At 43.9% G+C, this 16,687-nt stretch overlaps 1 protein-coding gene across 4 annotated transcripts in view; it reads left to right on the forward strand.

The window, feature by feature from the left end:
* The first annotated feature begins 887 nt into the window (after nt 1–887).
* SYT16 (synaptotagmin 16) overlaps nt 888–16,687 on the forward strand; it is a 65,455-nt gene continuing 49,655 nt past the window's right edge. For all 4 annotated transcript variants that reach the window (XM_050336761.1, XM_050336763.1, XM_050336762.1 and 1 more), the window contains exons 1-3: nt 888–976; nt 12,765–12,816; nt 13,746–13,921. The gene's annotated coding sequence lies outside the window, so the exon portion shown is untranslated. The remainder of the gene's footprint in view (nt 977–12,764; nt 12,817–13,745; nt 13,922–16,687) is intronic.

The following is a 16,687-nucleotide window of genomic DNA, read 5'->3' on the forward strand; positions in this document are numbered from 1 at the left end:
ATTTTTACAGTGAGGTATGACTTGATAAGAGCCAGTCTCCAAGATGAAATCTCCAGCTGTTCATGGGTGTGTAGAAGGTCTATGACCTGGTATGCATTTGGATCAGCACTGTGCTTACACCTTTTGCTCTAAGAACAGCTGTTACCTCTGTGTACACAACTCCCATCAGCAGGCACAGAGCTGCTGCTGGCACAGCTTTGCTCTTCCAGCCTGGGAACCTGCAGTGATGGAGCAGGGCCTGCCTGGAGAGTGAGCAGCGGTTCAGGGAAGTAATGACTGGCTGAGGCATGGCAAGTGCAAGGGGCATGGTGCTCCTTGGAGATTAAACACTTTGTTTTAGACTGAATGTCTACTGTGATCCTCACTTTTTTACTGCAAATCTGTGGGAATCTGATGGAAAAAGTACATCTCCAAAGTGGATCCAAAATACTTAGGAGCAGAGTGTGGATTTAAGCTGAGTAATAAATATCTGTACTGCAGAGAAAATAACTTGCCATTCACTTATCAGGAAGTCGTACATTTTTTTTTCAGGCAAATTTGACAGCGAGATAATTGTTTGAACGAAGACTAGCACTCCTAAGGTGAGAGCAGTAGGAAAGCTACAGGTGAGGCAGTAGTTTTTAAATAAACACCATTGGAAGCAGCACAGGCAGCTTTATCTTGTTTCCCTGGCTAGCATTCCTTTGGTGGCTGTCACATGTTTACCAACCAGCGGGGTTCCTTCTTCCTTGGGATGTTAAATCAACAAGCACATGCAGAGAAAAGGGCAGGAGCACCAGCACCACTCCTGTTTTTCAAACTCAGGACTGTGTCTTTCTACAGTTTTGCCCAGCTTGTGTGAACACCACAGAGTCCAAGGATTTAGCAACCCGTCCCAGGAAGAAAGCTTTGAAATGTGTTGTTTGTGAGAAAAGTGTTCTTGGGAAATTTCATTGCTGGTTTGACTCGTTTTGCTGCTTTATGTAGGTGCGATTGGGTAAGTCTCACGTTTGGAATGCTTTGGGGCTATTTCTTGGTGAGAAGGTAGCTTTCCTGCTTTGTTACTTTGGTGTCAATTACAGTTTGAAAAGCAAATCCTGTGTAACCCTCACTTATTACTTGGATTTGCAGGCTGCTTTGGTGTTCTTGAAATACAAAGGTCTTGGAAATTGAGAGGAATGAAATAGGAGTTAGCCTTCTCTTTTCTGCTCTTACATTGTTCTGTTTCCTGCTATAATATCAGATTTTATTGTAAACCAGTAGTAAGATCATGATTCTGGATCCATAATGAGTAACAAAAGTACAAAGTATTTGCTTTCCTGTCAAGCAGAGGGTAAATCTGATCACTGTGCAAGGGAAGCCATGGGTGTTTGCACGTATTTGTGACTGAGGTAGGTTTAAAAAAAAAGGACTCAAATAGTGTGATGACTGTGGGAGAAAACAGCTGAAGGGATCAAAATAAAGTAGTAAATAGACTTCATAGCTTGGCTTCAGTGTGTCTGAAAACATCCCAGAACATGCTGAACTTTATTCTTGTGGTCCTTCATGTCAAGTGTTTTGCAGAATGTGTGTGTGGATGTTTGCTCACGTGGGCTGGGCTGGAGCATCAGCACTGCAGAAGCCCTTGAAGTGCATGGAATCTATTTTAGTCTGTCTCCATTGCATCTGTTTTGGCTAAAACTCGCCTCTATCTGCCTCCCTGCTTCTCTTCTGGCTGTGAAGTGGCATGGCTCTCCATTTATCCCTGAGAACAGTCAGATGTCACAGCTTGAAAGAAGCTCCGGGTAGATGCTTTGAAACTTGTTAACGCAAATAAATCCTCTGAGACAGTGCTGTGGTTGCTTTCATCTGGAGAAGGCCCTTCTTGTAGGTTTTGTAGTGCTGAGATCCTACCCTGCACATTACTTTTGCAAAAGAATTATTGAGGGTGGATTACATCATCAACGTTTGTTTTCTCTGAGACCATTCCTGCTCCCCATTAGATCAGTGACCACTCTGCTTTTGATTTTCCATGGCCTGTAGAGGCAGATATTTTGGGCATAAGTACCAGGGTTCCTCTTTGATTCAGTTTGGCTGAACTTTTCAGTTTCTGGCTGAAGTGAAATTAAGGAAGACTGAAGAGTGCCTGGAATAGCAGAAGGCATGATACAGGAAAGAATAAACTGGGAAAGCATACATAGGTAGTCAGCTGGTCTCTGACCATTTAAAACCAGCTCTGGTTCCCTCTTCTTTGGGCCTGCAGGACTTAATTGCTTTTCTCTTCACAGAACCCTGGGTTATCTGAACAATGACTTCAGTTCACGCTGCTCTCCTTGCAGCCCTAGTAACTGGTTAACTGGTTTGTTATACAAATGAGATAGAGAAATGTTCACAGTACCATGGTAGGAAGTGGCAGTACTTGCTAAGCTCTTCACTCAGTTAAGTACATGACTCTAGAAACCACTGACATTTTTTTCCCCCAGTCATTTGTTTTAATGGCTTTGGTTGTTGTTAGAACATATTTTCCCAGGGCGTGGGTCACTTGGTCGATACCAGAGGCCTAGAAATCTTCCACAATAGGCTCTTTCTTTGAAACCACACCCTGCTTTATGAGCGGCACCCTTCCGCTTCAGGGCTCCCTGTTATAAACCAATGATTCCTCCATCCTGTTCCTCAAGAGCTGGAGCCTAAGGCTGCTGGCTAGCCCAGGTTCCAGGAAGCCGTGTGGTGGAGCAGCATCTCCTGTGAAGACATCCTTTTTACCAGGACAAAAGATATCTAAGGATCTCTTTTATCCGCTGTGGCAATACCAGGAGTTAATCTGGCTGCAAACCACCTGTGTGGAATGAAACTCAGTGTAGGACTTGTGGCTTTTAGGTTCGGAGAGTGGTGGATTGGTGTCCTCTGAGAAGCAGTAAAGAATGATGCAGGAGGAGAAGTAGAGCCTGAATGCCAGAGTCTGCTGCTCAAACACCCTGATTTCCTTTGGCAATTGCATGGAAAGGTCATAGCCACGGCCATTTTAGGTGATGTAGCTCTGACCGTTGTTAGGATGGTAACTGTGGGCTTTTCATGGATGTGAATCTCACCACCACCACACAGAACTTGTTGTCTCAGCAGCAGCACAACTGTAGGTTATTCTCTCCCCACTGATGTTCATACCTCTTTTTATGGCCCCTTGGTTTGCTAAATGCCAGACTGATCATTCGTCTTTGTGGCTGGGCTTAAATGCAGGGGCTGGAAACCTTTAGTGGAATGTATAAAGGTTGGTCTGGCTTCTACTTAAAAAAAAAAAATCAATTACTGGTTGTGTTTTCAAGGCAAAATTAGCCACCAAAGCTGCCCTTTTAGCATTGCCAGTTAGAAGTTTTAGAATAAAGCAGGTGTTCTGCACTGTTATTTGACAGCACTCCTAGGAAGGTCGAGGGATACACACTTGCCTCACTTTTTCTCTTTGATCAGCAGTTTGCCACTGCTGTTACCTGAATGTGTTTAATGGGAGCCAAAAAAGGGACTGAGTGTCTTCAGAAGGCTCAAAACAAGCAGCAGCAGGACTCTAGAGAGTGTGGGATGCCAATATTGGAAACTATTTTCTTTTGAAGGTCAGGGGTTGGGGTGTGGCCCCTGTGAGAGTCCTGCTGCCCAGTGTCCTGCTGCCCAGTGTCCTTTCTGCATCCTGCCAGGTATATGTTGAGCGCAGGCGTGACCTGCTGTGCTGGCAATGAGCACGTTGTGGCCTCTTGCCACTCCCTCATCTTCTTCAGAACCTGTCTGGAGATGTCTCTGGCCTGCAAAGAGCCAACAAGTAGCAGGTCAAGGAGGAGCCAGGGCTGTGTTCAGAGGGTGCCCTGTTTTCCATTGGCACATGGCCTGCTCTCCACAGATGGGAAATCGCCTAAGTATTAAGAGATTTGGTTTGATTAGCTGAAATCTCCTGTTGGCAGCACATTTCCAGTCCCTGGAGCAGTGGAGATCAGACAGGTTGCCAAGGCAACGCACAGCCTTCAGTGAGAGGTTTGCTGTTGCATCGTCCTTGGTCAATTGATGGAGTGGGGTTTATTTAGGTCTTTGAAAAAAAAAACCAAAAAAACAGAGCTGCTGTTCAGCCTTTTGCTGTGGTGAGTCATTGTGCCTTGGGTCAGATTGGTGAAACTAAGAACAAGGTTTTGTGGATGAGAAAAATAAGTACATGAGAGCGTAAAGATCACAATTAGATTCCTCTTTGAAGAGGCGAGAGCACTTCAGTGCTGAATGGAGACAACTTATTCTTTATTATCCCCCCAAATAAGAGAAACAGCAGCTGAGATCCTCCTTTCTCCTCCCTCTTGTCCCTTTTCCTCTCTCTCCCAAATGCAAAATACTTACTTTTGTTTGCTGGAGGACTCTGTGTTCACTGTTTAATTCTTGACTCATACCAGAGATCCTTTCAGTTTGACCTTCTGTCACTGCTTTGCTTGTTGCTCTTTGCTCCCTTCTCTGTTGCAGAAGCCTTGGTAAGTTCCTCTTATACAAGTTTTCATTTCCTCACATTATTCCTCCTTTTGTACCCTCTGGGGGATGGAACATCTCATCCTGTCACTACTGTGAATGACACCGTGGCAGTGGTTTGTGCTGAGAGTCACTGTGTCTGCTGTTGCCTGTTCATTGATCTGGACCCAAAGTCAGGGAGTGTACTGGGACATGGGTATCTCTCACTATGACTGTTCCCTGAATTTACTGACATAACAACATTGCACCAGTAGTGTGCAGAGCCTTCTTTGAAATTTTGGAAGGGACTTGATTTGATGTTCTTTATGCACAGTCAAGGAGGGAAATGCCATTGTATTGAGTCCAAGGCCTTGACTTGCTAAGTTAGTAAAGGCTTCTTTTTAAAGTAATTCTGGGACCAATAGGGAAAAACTCCAAGGCTTCAAGGCTAAGAGTGTCAGACCTGGTGAGCTGAAGGTGGTATATGGGAGACACCATCGGAATGCCTCTTTTTGTTTCTCTTGCTGTTGAGATGAATGTGGGTTGTGCTCAGCAGTGGGTACCTTGTTAGTTCAGGAAGTAATCACTGTACAAGCAAGAATTTCAAAGCAGTCACTGCATGGTTTAACATGGGGAGCCAGGCTGGCATTTTCTGAACATGCAAGTGCTGTTCTCTCGTGAGTGTGCACTTCAGCAGGTGTCATGAAACACAGGCAGAAGAGAAGGCATTGAAAAAGAACTCTAGACACTGCCTGCTGTGAGATAAATTTTGACCTTCTCTGTAATAAAACCAAGGCATGAACTTTATAAACAGTGACTTATACGGGAGAGGGAAAAATTTAAATGGGTGGGGGAGCCTTTAAAATCTGCATTGGCATCCTTACTTATTTACCCTTTCTGAGAGAATGGCAGCTGATAGATGTGTCACTGTACTGATGCACAGTTATCTTCTTCCCCTGTCTCAAAATACTGCATTAGTTGTACCATGGCAACAAAGAAGTTGTCTTTAAGGAAAAGGGGAAAAAAAAAGCATGACTTCAGTGTTCAAGAAAGGTGTCAGACTGACAGCCTTAGTCTTCCCTTTCTACCAGTAAGACAGTGTCATTGTCAGCTATGACAAAAGGAGATCAGATTATGAGCTTTGTGTTGTACCGTGACTGAAAACAAGCCTGGGACATGATCTGCTATGGGGAGAGCAGGATGAGAATCTTCAGAGAGAACGTGCTCTTGTCGGACAATTAAACTGTTTAAGCTGTAATTTTTTCTGAGAAATGGATTATCTTGGAAAAAAAATTTCCTAGACCCAAGTTGTGTCCCTTTTCAGGATGGAATTCCTCTCTGAGAAGAGCATGGTGATGGTGAGAAAAAACAGCTGTTCCTTACTACTGCAGTAGCTTTTCTGAAGGTTGGACACCAAGTCAAAGGGCACATGGAAGGGGAAATTCAAATCTCTAAACTGCTTGATTCAAACTTTCATTTAAGTACAGGTCTCATCGCTAACATGAGAGCCTTAAGCAACAGGAGATTGCTTTTAGGGACTAGATTATTTCTTTCTTTTGTTTGATCTAATTCAAATTGTATTTTTCATTATTACTCAGCCTCTTTCTTACTTTCCTACATCATAGGTGAAAGCTTCAACCTCCAAGTTAGTCACGTCACTGCCTTGTGTGATGCCTGTTTTTACAACAGAAAATAACTCCAGTGTACAAAATTGAGAATTTGAGCATAGCTCAGAGATTAGGGTGAACACTGAGACAGAGAAGAAATGATAACAAACTCTATTGTAATGGTACCTCATAGACTGTGGACTAGGAAAGTAATTTCTTGCCTGGTTCTAATTTTTCTTCACTGCTCTGGAGAAGGACTGACAGAAACAGTTGTGAGGCTGCAGATTTCACTGTGATTATCTCAGCTGTGGGTCCAACACTGAGAACAATCCAGTGCTGGTGCAGGAGGACCATGGCTTGGATGGGTGTGAGGTTCCTCATGCTGTCCCCAATAAATCTACTCAGCCCTGACACGGAGAGGACCAGCTTTCAGTTCATGAATGGCAATTCAAGTGCTGTGCTGCTCAAGTTCTCAGTCTCTCTGGCCCTGTTAACTTCAATAATTTTGAATACCATGCAGAACTGGAGCCATTTCTAATGTTATTACCAAGGTTGATAATGAGCCTCTGGATCACCCTTTAGAATGACCTCCATTAGACAGAGTGAATGCTCCCTGTCCATTAGGACACATTTCTGTTCCCTTGTTGCATCCATATTTGTGGTATGTGTGCTTACAGATGGAGGAATGGGGAGAGAGCCAGGACTCTTCTGGATGCAGGACATTAGGTGTCATTGTTTGCAAACACTCTGTTCTTGCTGTTGACTTGAACTAGTGCTCCACACTTGTTTGAAAAGCATCCAGCAAAACTAATAATTCATCTTCTCTAATTGGAAAATACCTCTTGTTGAAGGCAGAATATTTCTCAGAGCTGTGTCTGCTTGGTTACAAATGTCACCAAAAGCATTGCTCAAGGCCGGGATGGGATTTCTGCTGCTGAGAAAACAATGCTGCCACAGGGCTGTACACGGTAAAGTACAGAGCAGCCTTTGCAAAGTGGAAAATCTGGCCTCAGGGAAAGCCTTCTTGGAACTGGCCCTTGTTGCTGGCTTATGGCTCTCATAGATTTGCTGCTGGGTACTCTGATGTTTGCCCTCCCAGTGTTTGTGTCACGGTCATTTATCTACAGCAGGTTCTCTGTGAAGCCCAGACTACATCCTGAGGATTCGAGTCTGAGTCTGACTTTTTTGAGCCTCAGTGAGCAGGTTGAGAAAAATTAAGTCTGCTACTACTGCTGGTCCCCAAAACAGGATGCACAGTGAGCCAAGCTGAGACTGAAGGGTGGAGGGTGGCCTCTGCTATTTGTGTGCCTTGAACATGGTACTGGGAAAAGGAAAATGTGGGTTTAAGGGGTAATTTATCTCAGGCCTCCCATTTCTTAGGTGAGACCACTTACTAAATGCCATTGACTCTGAGTGCCCTGGTGTGTCTGATGTGCCTTCCCTTGAACTCAGTGCAGCCTGGAGGTGTCAAACACCTCTACTGGATTGCATCCCTAAGGCTTTTAGGGAAAAAATGCTTTCAGGTGACCCAGTGTGACTGAGGAGAGATGCCTATAGTCCCATGACTGTCACCATGGTGCCACCTCTAGGAAGGTACTGTAGGATGTTCTATTCAGATGAAAAGTGAGATATTTCTAAACACTGAAGTGCCTGTGTAGATGGATGTGACTTTTCTTGATTGTTCTTTTGTGTCTGACTTCCACCGCTTCAGGTTGAGTCTGTGCCATAGCTCCCCTTCTGTGGAGCACTTCTGCTAGCAATTCCCTCCTCCTCTGTTTTGCTGGGGGGATAAATACACTGAAGCCTGTAAGGTGTCTGGGTACTGTGGTTCTGTGGGTTGTAGAAGGAAGGGAGGAGAAGTTGCTGTAGTGCCTGTGAGACCTTTGAAAATGCATGCCTATGTCATAGGGCATAAGGGCAGCTTAAATCTCTCAAGGTGACCTACAAATACGTCAGCGACAGGTACAAGTGAGACCATTCTTCCACCCTTTGATCAGACAAAATTTGCAGGCAAAGTAAATAGAGGTATAGTCAGGTCATAAGTGCCTTTCAGTTCTTCAAATTCCTTATATAAAAGGTCTGAAGAACCTCCTCATTCCTGCTATCTGTAAATAAGCACATAAAAATAAAGTGTGTGAAACTAAGCCTTATTTCAGGGCAAATCCTCCTGCCTTGGATGGGAATTTCACTTCTGCTTCGGCACTGAATGTGGTCTGATTGCATTTCTGATAATGTATTTGTGGATCACCTTCAGGAGAAGAGGAGGAGTTACACAACTGTTCCCTCACAGTGCTGTTAGGAAGGGTCGGGCTTTGTCTCCTTTGAAATAGATACCAGGAGAGAGCTGCAATCCTGTGAAAACACACATTTATTTCTGAAGTGTTTGTGTATTGTTTGTGTGGTGCACATGGATAGAATTGCCACCTGTCCGAGGCTGATAAGGACGAGCAGTGGCCATGAGCTCCTTGTTCTGGCAGTTTGCTGTGCAAGGAATCAGCACCTACAGATTCCCTCTGACTTTATGAAATGCTGCATGCAAGGAGTAGCTTCACCATTTGTGGTACTTTCTGAGCTTGTATAGACATAGATTTGTTAGAGGTTTTGCGATAATGGATACAGTGTTGGCCATGGCTCCTGAAAACCTTTACCTTTTATTCCTTCTTGCTGTCTCAGAAAGATCCCATTAGCTGTACTGTTGCTTTAGGAATCCACATATGGCACTGTTTTCCTTTACTACCTTGGCCTCAGCTTGTGAGTGGGCAAAGTGACAAGATTTTGATACCCACATGCCCTGGGCACGGAGTAGAGGAAATCACTGAGAAACCTGCTTGGGGTTTCCATTGCAGCCAGCAGGGAACTTGTCCTTGCAGTAGGGCTGCTGTCACCATTTCACCCTTCATAACTTTCCTTCAGTAGTTGCTGAGCCTGGCTAAGCACAAGGATGGTTACAGATGGACTCCTGGGCTTTGCTGCACTGTAACACTGCTGATAGGGATGAGGATGGGTAGTTATGCAAGCAAGTGGGAACTTTCTAATACATCATAATAGTAGTAATAATAATAACACCGTACACTTGTACTGCCTTGCAGCTTTTGCTAGAACTTTTGCCCACACACCAGCCTACTTGGTTCACAATACAGTGAACATGCTAGACAATTAGTGGCTGATAATGAAAAATGTCAAGGGAGCCAGCAGGAAAATCATAGCTTACTCCAGATATATAATGAAATGTAATTAGCACAGACAGCAAAACAGACAATTTATGGTTTGGTGGAGGTTTTTTTTGTTGGTTCTTTTGTTTTGTTTTGGGTTTTTTTTGGTTTTGTTTTTTTTTTTTTTTTCATAATTAAAAAGTACCAGTAAACACTCATTTTCCAGGTATCAAATGAAATTAAAAAACTATTGTCTGGAATAGGATTTTATGCAAAATTTAACCCTTGCACAACAGAATGGATTAAGGTCTTGCTAGTTGCACACACCCCACACCCCCCCCGCCCAAGTGAATCTACTGTGATGCTTCTTGCATTCGTTCCCCTGGTCCTGGTCTGTCTGAAGGGGCAAGGTCTGGTAGCAGAAGTGCTGTGAAACCTGCTACAGGCCAAAACCCAGCTGGATTCAATGCACGTAATGGTGTGGCCAATATTTCCCTCCTGTTCTTCCAGACAGACTCTCCCTGAAGCAATCTCATAGCGTGGAGTTAGTTTTGACGGAGAGGTTGGACCAGGAACAGCATTGTAATGCCTCGTGCTCCCAGTGTCCTCTGTTAGATCCCTTCTGCTGACCTCACTTCCATCTCTGATCTTCTCTTTTCTACCTTGGGGCTCTTGACTCTGTGCCTCTAGTTTGTTCTTGAGCAGTGTATGCAAAGAAGTCTGTGCCCTCAACTTGCCAGCAGCACAAAAACTGTTTCTTGCCTTGTGCTCTCACCTGGAGCAGCAGAATGTGTGGACCCTCGATGGCATTGCACAAAGGTGTCTATGGCATTAATTTTTTGGCTTCAAAATGGACAAGTGGGAGAGGATTCTGGCTGAATGGACTGTTTATATCCCAAGGCATGTGGTGGCTGGCTCCTTCACTGGACTTGGGCACCCAGGGTTTGAACCAAGAGTTGCATATGTTACTGTGTCTCATTTTCATGCTCTCAGGTACAGTCTGTCACCCATTGCTGTAAGGATGGACATTTTACCTGTGTGAGAAACTCTGACACACTCCAGCAATGCTGTAACACAAGGGACATGTGTTACATGTGTGCATCTCTGCGGCTTTTCTTCCTCAGCACCTTCTCAGGCCCAGACATCCATAGCCAAAACAGAGCTCTACTCCAAATCAAATTTACAGTTATTTCCCAGGTGTAGCCTCATCCTAGAGTTTCAATTCTGTAGAGAAAGCCCTTCAGCTGAGGATTGAGAGGAGAGCTGAGAATGGTCAGGACTGTGTGCAGGTGCTTCATGTTTTCCTCTTGATGATGGAGGAGCAGAGAGCCAGCATGACTCCCCTCTCAGAGGGATACGAGCTTCCAGCTGGAGCCAGGTGCACAGTCTTTGGCGTTTCTACCCACGTACATGACACAGTGCTCAGGTGAAAACTCACAGCCCTCCTTCAGAGACACTGTGGAACAAACTTCTAGTATCTGGCACGGATAATGTGGGTGAGAGAGAAGGAAACTTCTGCCTAAAGCCGTGGGATTGGGTGTACGAGCTCCAACGCCTTGTGCTGCAGAAGTCCCAGCCACCTCCTCGCAGTCAGACAGACCATCTTCAGGAGAGGGACGCTATGATTTTGCTGCAGCAGCTATCTCTGCAGGAGATGTCATTTCTTGCCAGAGCTGATGTGGTCCTTCTGGGGCACCTTTCCTCTTTGCTTGGTGCCTGCACTGAAGGGAGGTGAGCGAGGGATCCCAGCTCTGGTTGGTAGCAGGCTGATTGTCTTTGCTGTACAGTGAGGGTCTATTCAGCCCCTTACCTGAGCTCTGACAGGAGATACCTTTTAAATTTTTGCCCCAAGAAGTAGGGGAAGGCTGAAGGGTTGTCCCAAGTCCTGCACCACTGAGCTGCTACCTTCTTTTTCCTCTGTAGCTGACCAGGAAACAAGAATTAGGCAGGCAATAACACTGTTGTGCCAGTCTGAGTTCCTTTAGAGCTGGTAGGTAGCTGGTGATAATTTGTCTCCAAACTTTCTTTCAGGATGCCTGGTATAGTCCAAGATCTGATTTTTCCTCTGGGATTTTGCAAGGAACCATGAAAGTCTGTTGGGGCAAGGGGCACTTTGAGGATTTCTGTAGCTGGGGGTTGTGTAGCATTTCAGAGCATGTGTTGAACAATTTGTGGTTAAGAAGACTGGTGGCTTCCATGTGCTCTGTCTGAAAAGGGAAACCCTGGTATCTCCTTGGGCTCATTGAGATTTTTATGGAAGGGTTTAATAAATAATAACAGTGGCATCCTTGCCACCCCTTCATATCACACCCTCTACGGTGAAATCACTCACAAAGAGCTTTCAACACATGATTGTCGGTTTGCTAAATCCCTGCTGCAGCTTTCCACGCAGACACATACATGTGAACATCTGCACTCACAAGACATGTGGTGATCCCCTGTGTTTTATATGTAAGGTAGAACATAATAATCCTTCTTCCTACATATGCTATGCTCAAGAATAGGACAAATCAGTGATGGGACCCAGCCAGGCTTTCATGTATATTCTGTAGTTATGTCTACTTTAATTTATGCTCATCTCCTCTGATTTATACTTGGCTCCAGCAGCCAATTGATGGTGACTTCAGCAGCTGAAAATAGCCAGAGTTGATCACTCAGTCACTCTCCCATCCCCATCCCTGCTCCCTGGGTTGATGCGTGAGGGGAAAATAGGTCTGATGTGTACCTGCCAAATTATCCAGGGGAGATGTGCCATCAAATTTCAGTGCTGGCAAGGAGATCCACTGTCTTCATGGACCCTGCTTAGTGCTGGTGAGGCACAAGGAGGTCAGAGAAGTAATGGCCAGGGAAGTGTTCAAGGCCAGGTTGGATGGGGCTTTGAGCAACCTGATCTAGTGGAAGGTGTCCCTGCCCATGGCAAGGGGTTGTAATGAGATGGTCTTTAAAGTCCCTCCCTCCCCAAACCATTCTTTGATTCTGTGAAGTGTCTGTGCCCATGCAGAAGAGACCAATGGGAATGCAGACGTGATCTTGCTGTCATTTAAGCTGCTGCAATTCAGTGCATATTTCTGTTCTTCCCTTAGGCTGGAGTGAGAAAGGTCAGAGCCACCTCCAGAGTTTGTGTAACACATATTCCTCTGGGTTCAGCCCCAGCCACTCATTCGTTTTTCATGTGGGCCGTTGCTATGTATGGGTGATTTTTGTTTCCAGTTGAGACATGTTGGCTGGTATTAATTTAGTTTTTTAAAATCCCCTAGATTGTCGTCCTACTGTGCACTATCAAGGCTGTAACTGGAGACAGTGTAGCTCTTCTAGCCTAAGTCTTTCGCTGAGTCAAGTCTTATAAATTCCCAGTGGGATATTTCACAGGCAGGTCTGGCGCTGTTTACATCCTGCTCATCTCATCTGAGCTGCAGCTTTGTAATCACAGGCATCCCTGGTGTGCCACTGATGCTGCTGATGTTTCATTTTTATGGGGTCTCTGACTTGAATTGAACAGCTGAACTTCACCCCTTCACCCCTTCCCTGGTGAAGTAATTATCAGAATAACAAACCAATTTTTTTTTTCTTTTTTTTGCAGATGGCACTGAAAGTTTTTGACATGTGTGCCCTTGCCACCCACATCAGATGATGTATGTAGTGTTTGTCCCTTGTTTTGGCATTTTGATATGTGTGAGAGAGGTGAAATGGCTTTAAAAGCTTTTTGCTGGCGCCTGTGGTTTGTTGCAGACCCTGTGGCAACAGGCAGAACATGATAAATTGAAATCAGACTGTTTCTTTACAGTTTGACACAGGGATGCTGGTGGACAGGATTAGGGCACCAGCTAGTGCAAAACTGCTGTGCTCGTTACCTGTGGCCAAACATGACAGTCGAGCTCAACTGAATTACCTGAGCTGGAGGCTTGGGTTTCTTTGCAGAGAATAATGGTAATTATGTTGTATGGTAATATACTTCTTACTTAAGGGTAAAGTAACAGTTGAATGAGAGATCATAGGCTACACATTAGCCTGGTTCTTAATGTAATGAGGTTAGTGATTACCATTATGGGTAATCTGATTGTTTTAAAGAAAATACACAAATTGCAAAGGAGGTGTTGGGCCTTCACCTTCCCAAGCTAATCCTCCCTGCAGCCTCCCCTGAGAATCTAGCTGTGTAGAAATATTTAATGACCAACTGCCCTTTCTCAGCTGCATCCTTGTTGCAGTATAGAGTGTGTCTCTGTTGAAGCTCTTGAATGAATTCTGCATTCATATGAAAGTTTTTGTTAAAATCAGTGTCTTTCCGGTGTTAGAGTTCATCATGTGACAAAAATCAAGACCTTAATTGGAAACAAGTATGATATGTAACATACTTTTTTGTTGTTGTTCTCAATAGACTCAAACAATTAGGATGTTGTATCCGTTTCACACAAATCCAAGTCCTGCTGGATTTCATTTCTATTTCTTCTGTGGAGAGGATGGGGAAGCAGAGCCAGGGACAGAGCTGTGGTTAAACCACATCTTCCTCTGGGTAGTTTTTCCTGCCTGTGCTGATATTTTCTTTCTGACTTTCTGTTCTTAGTTACTCCTGGGGCCATTGGGTTTTGTCTGCAGTTGGAGCCTTCATTATCCTCCCTGCAGTCCTCTTCCACTTCATCAACAAGAAGCTGTGCTTTGAAAAGAGAGGTGGGCTCCCATGCCTGGAACAAGGGTGAAGAAAACAGTACAAAGAGAAGCCCAGAGCTTGTGAAGGCCTTGGTAAGTATCACAGCATTATACTGCCTTTGATGCACAGAATCTTCTTGAGGCTTTGATCACTGGGAGGACAGAGACAGACCCATTTGCTGTTTCTCAGGTTGTTTGTGTGGAAAACAGCAGGGTTTTGGATAGTCCATAGTAACATCCCAAATTCGATCTTATGGATAATACAATTGCTACCATGATCCCATTATCTTTGTTGTCTGGAGTAATCTCTTGAAAAACACTTGGGGAGGGGGAGGGAAAGCACACTCCGTGCTCTGTCTGTTGTGAGAGTGTTTTGTTTATCTAGTGAAGAGCAAAATGTGAGCATTTCTGAGTGACGACAGTGCCTTTCTGCTCACAAAGGGTATGCCTGTCCTGGTTTTCTTGTAGTAGCTATCACGCACTCTTTCATGGATTTGTTGTTTTCTGGAAATGTTATGTCTCAGGTAAACCCATGAGTCCTGGAGTCAAAATAACTGGGAATTTTACTGTGTTTACAAAAATAACATTTTAATTTTTCTCAGCCATCAGAAACACATCCATTCTGGTGATGATGGTAACTGGGAATTTGGTAATTTCTTCATGTGTTTCTTTGTAAATTTGAGGGTCGTAAGTTTATAATCACTGAAATAATCAGCCAAGAAGAGGCCTCAGAAGCCTCGCAATTAAAAGTTCTCCTTCTCAGTGGTTCAGCCTTAAACCTATTGGAGAAGGACACAGTCCCAAAGCGTGGAGCCCCTGGATGGCTGTTTTGTTGTACATTTTGCCATGTGCCTCAGCATGGCTCTTGAAAAGAACATGATCTGGTCATACCTTAAGACTCCAGGATTTATGGACATGTCAAAGGCCTGGATACCACATGTGATAGGAATTCAATGGACCTAAGTCTTGCTAAATGCATTACCCAAAAGGGTACAAGTACCCATGGTGTTTGAAATGATTCCCACCTCCCCCCCTCTCCACTGAAAGTCCTAACTTCAGTGTTTCTAAACAAAGTCTATATGGTGATTTTTTTTCAATAAGTTTCCTTCGTCAATATTATTTTTAAGTCTTTTTCCCCTTCTCTTCGCCTCCCATGAAGGGGTGTAAAAATGTGGCTTTTATTTAGGCTTGTAAGATGACACATCTCCTAGGAGCGTGTGGGTGTTGACATTCTATGGAGCTGTCACAGGCTATCATGTAAACATGTATTTGCAACACTTTTTAAAATGTGAATTATTAATAAACAGGGTGCTTTGCTTTTTTTTTTATTATTTTTCTTTTTATTTTTTGCTTCCAGATTTTGAAGGACAAGAAATTGCTTTCCAGCTGACACTCTCGATAGCAATTTTCATTTCAGACTAAATCTCATGTGTCTGAGTGATAAACCTTTGAAAACATGGGTTTATAATGGAAACTCTAATTCAACTTTAACTACAGCTGTGCCATACTAGCAAAATACCACATACATTAATGAGGTGCTAAATCTGATACGGCAGAGGAATGTGTTGTAATCATTAATTACAATGGGAGCTTGAAGCTGGAGTCTGCTTTTTCTGTTCGAATAAAGTCAGCTCGGCGGGTTGGAGCAAAGAGTTATTTAAAAATATCACCTCTATATTTAGTTTAAATTTCACCGTAGCGTTTTGATACTTGTAAAGCCAATATGGAATATGTGTGTAGGAAATGCCAGTGCTTTTAAAGGACAGCAGCATGAGAGAATATATTAAACCCTGGGCTAACACAGTGTGTCATATGGCGAATGCAGAAACCTGGAGGCTGAGCTCGGGCTGGAAAGCCAGGGAAGGCTGTTTCTAGCACCACAGTTGCCTGGTGAGGGAGCTCTCCCAAGAGCAGTGTTGACAAGCAATGGTTTGCTTCACATTCGGAATCTGACTCTGCTGGGTAGAAAGGAGCAGGATGAGAGGGTTTGTAACTATAAGTTTATAAGTGTAATAAGTTGCAACTTATCAGCAACTTATTCAGTTTTCCTCTTCTCCGCTTCTTCTGATGAGCTGTGTATGTAACGAGGAGATCCCGATTCCAAGGACTCTGCTTTTCTTTACCGTGTGCCCTGCTAATGGTTCCTCTTCCCAGTTCTAAGCTCTCAAACTGGGAAAAGCTTTTTGATTCTCCACATCTGGACTTAAGAGTGGTTGGAACACGTCTGTCTGCTATGACTATCAGCTTCACAGCTGTTTAAATAGGAAAGAAGGCATTTTGAATTTTGATCCCTCTGGCATGACTGTAACTTCTGCTGTAGGATAAATGCCAGCTTGCAACAGCAGAGGTAACTGAAGGCTGTGGCCCGAGAAGGTGTGTGTTCTGTGCATGAGCTGCTTCTCTTGTCCTTGCATCCAGTTAAATTTTGAGTTACCTATTGATGGAGAGTTGGTAGAGAAGCATGAGCAAACCTGTCTACTCCGCACTTTGCAGGTGCACAGGCTGACATTCAGAAAGTGTACTGTAAAATGTCAAAGCCTTTTTGTTGTTGTTGTTTTTGCTTTTCTGTGTAGAGCCTGAACAACGCAAGTAACAGAATGAAATAGGTGTTTCCATCATCATGACTCTAGGATACATCTGGCTGATTTGTTCCTAATTTAATTTTAATTGCACGGTTTGTGTCCTTATGAAAGGAACAAGATAAGGAAAAGATTGTTATGAAAATGAAGGTTTCATTGAAAATCTTTCAAGAGATTTCAGGACAAAGATTCTTAATTACTAGGGCACCATGGATAGCAGACTTTTGGTACTTGAGGCTTTTGTGGATCCTGTTCTTGACTGGTTCATTGACATTAGTGA

This window comes from Myiozetetes cayanensis, unplaced genomic scaffold, assembly GCF_022539395.1.
Source record: "Myiozetetes cayanensis isolate MyiCay16 unplaced genomic scaffold, myiCay2020 scf6-25, whole genome shotgun sequence".
NCBI lineage: Eukaryota > Metazoa > Chordata > Aves > Passeriformes > Tyrannidae > Myiozetetes > Myiozetetes cayanensis.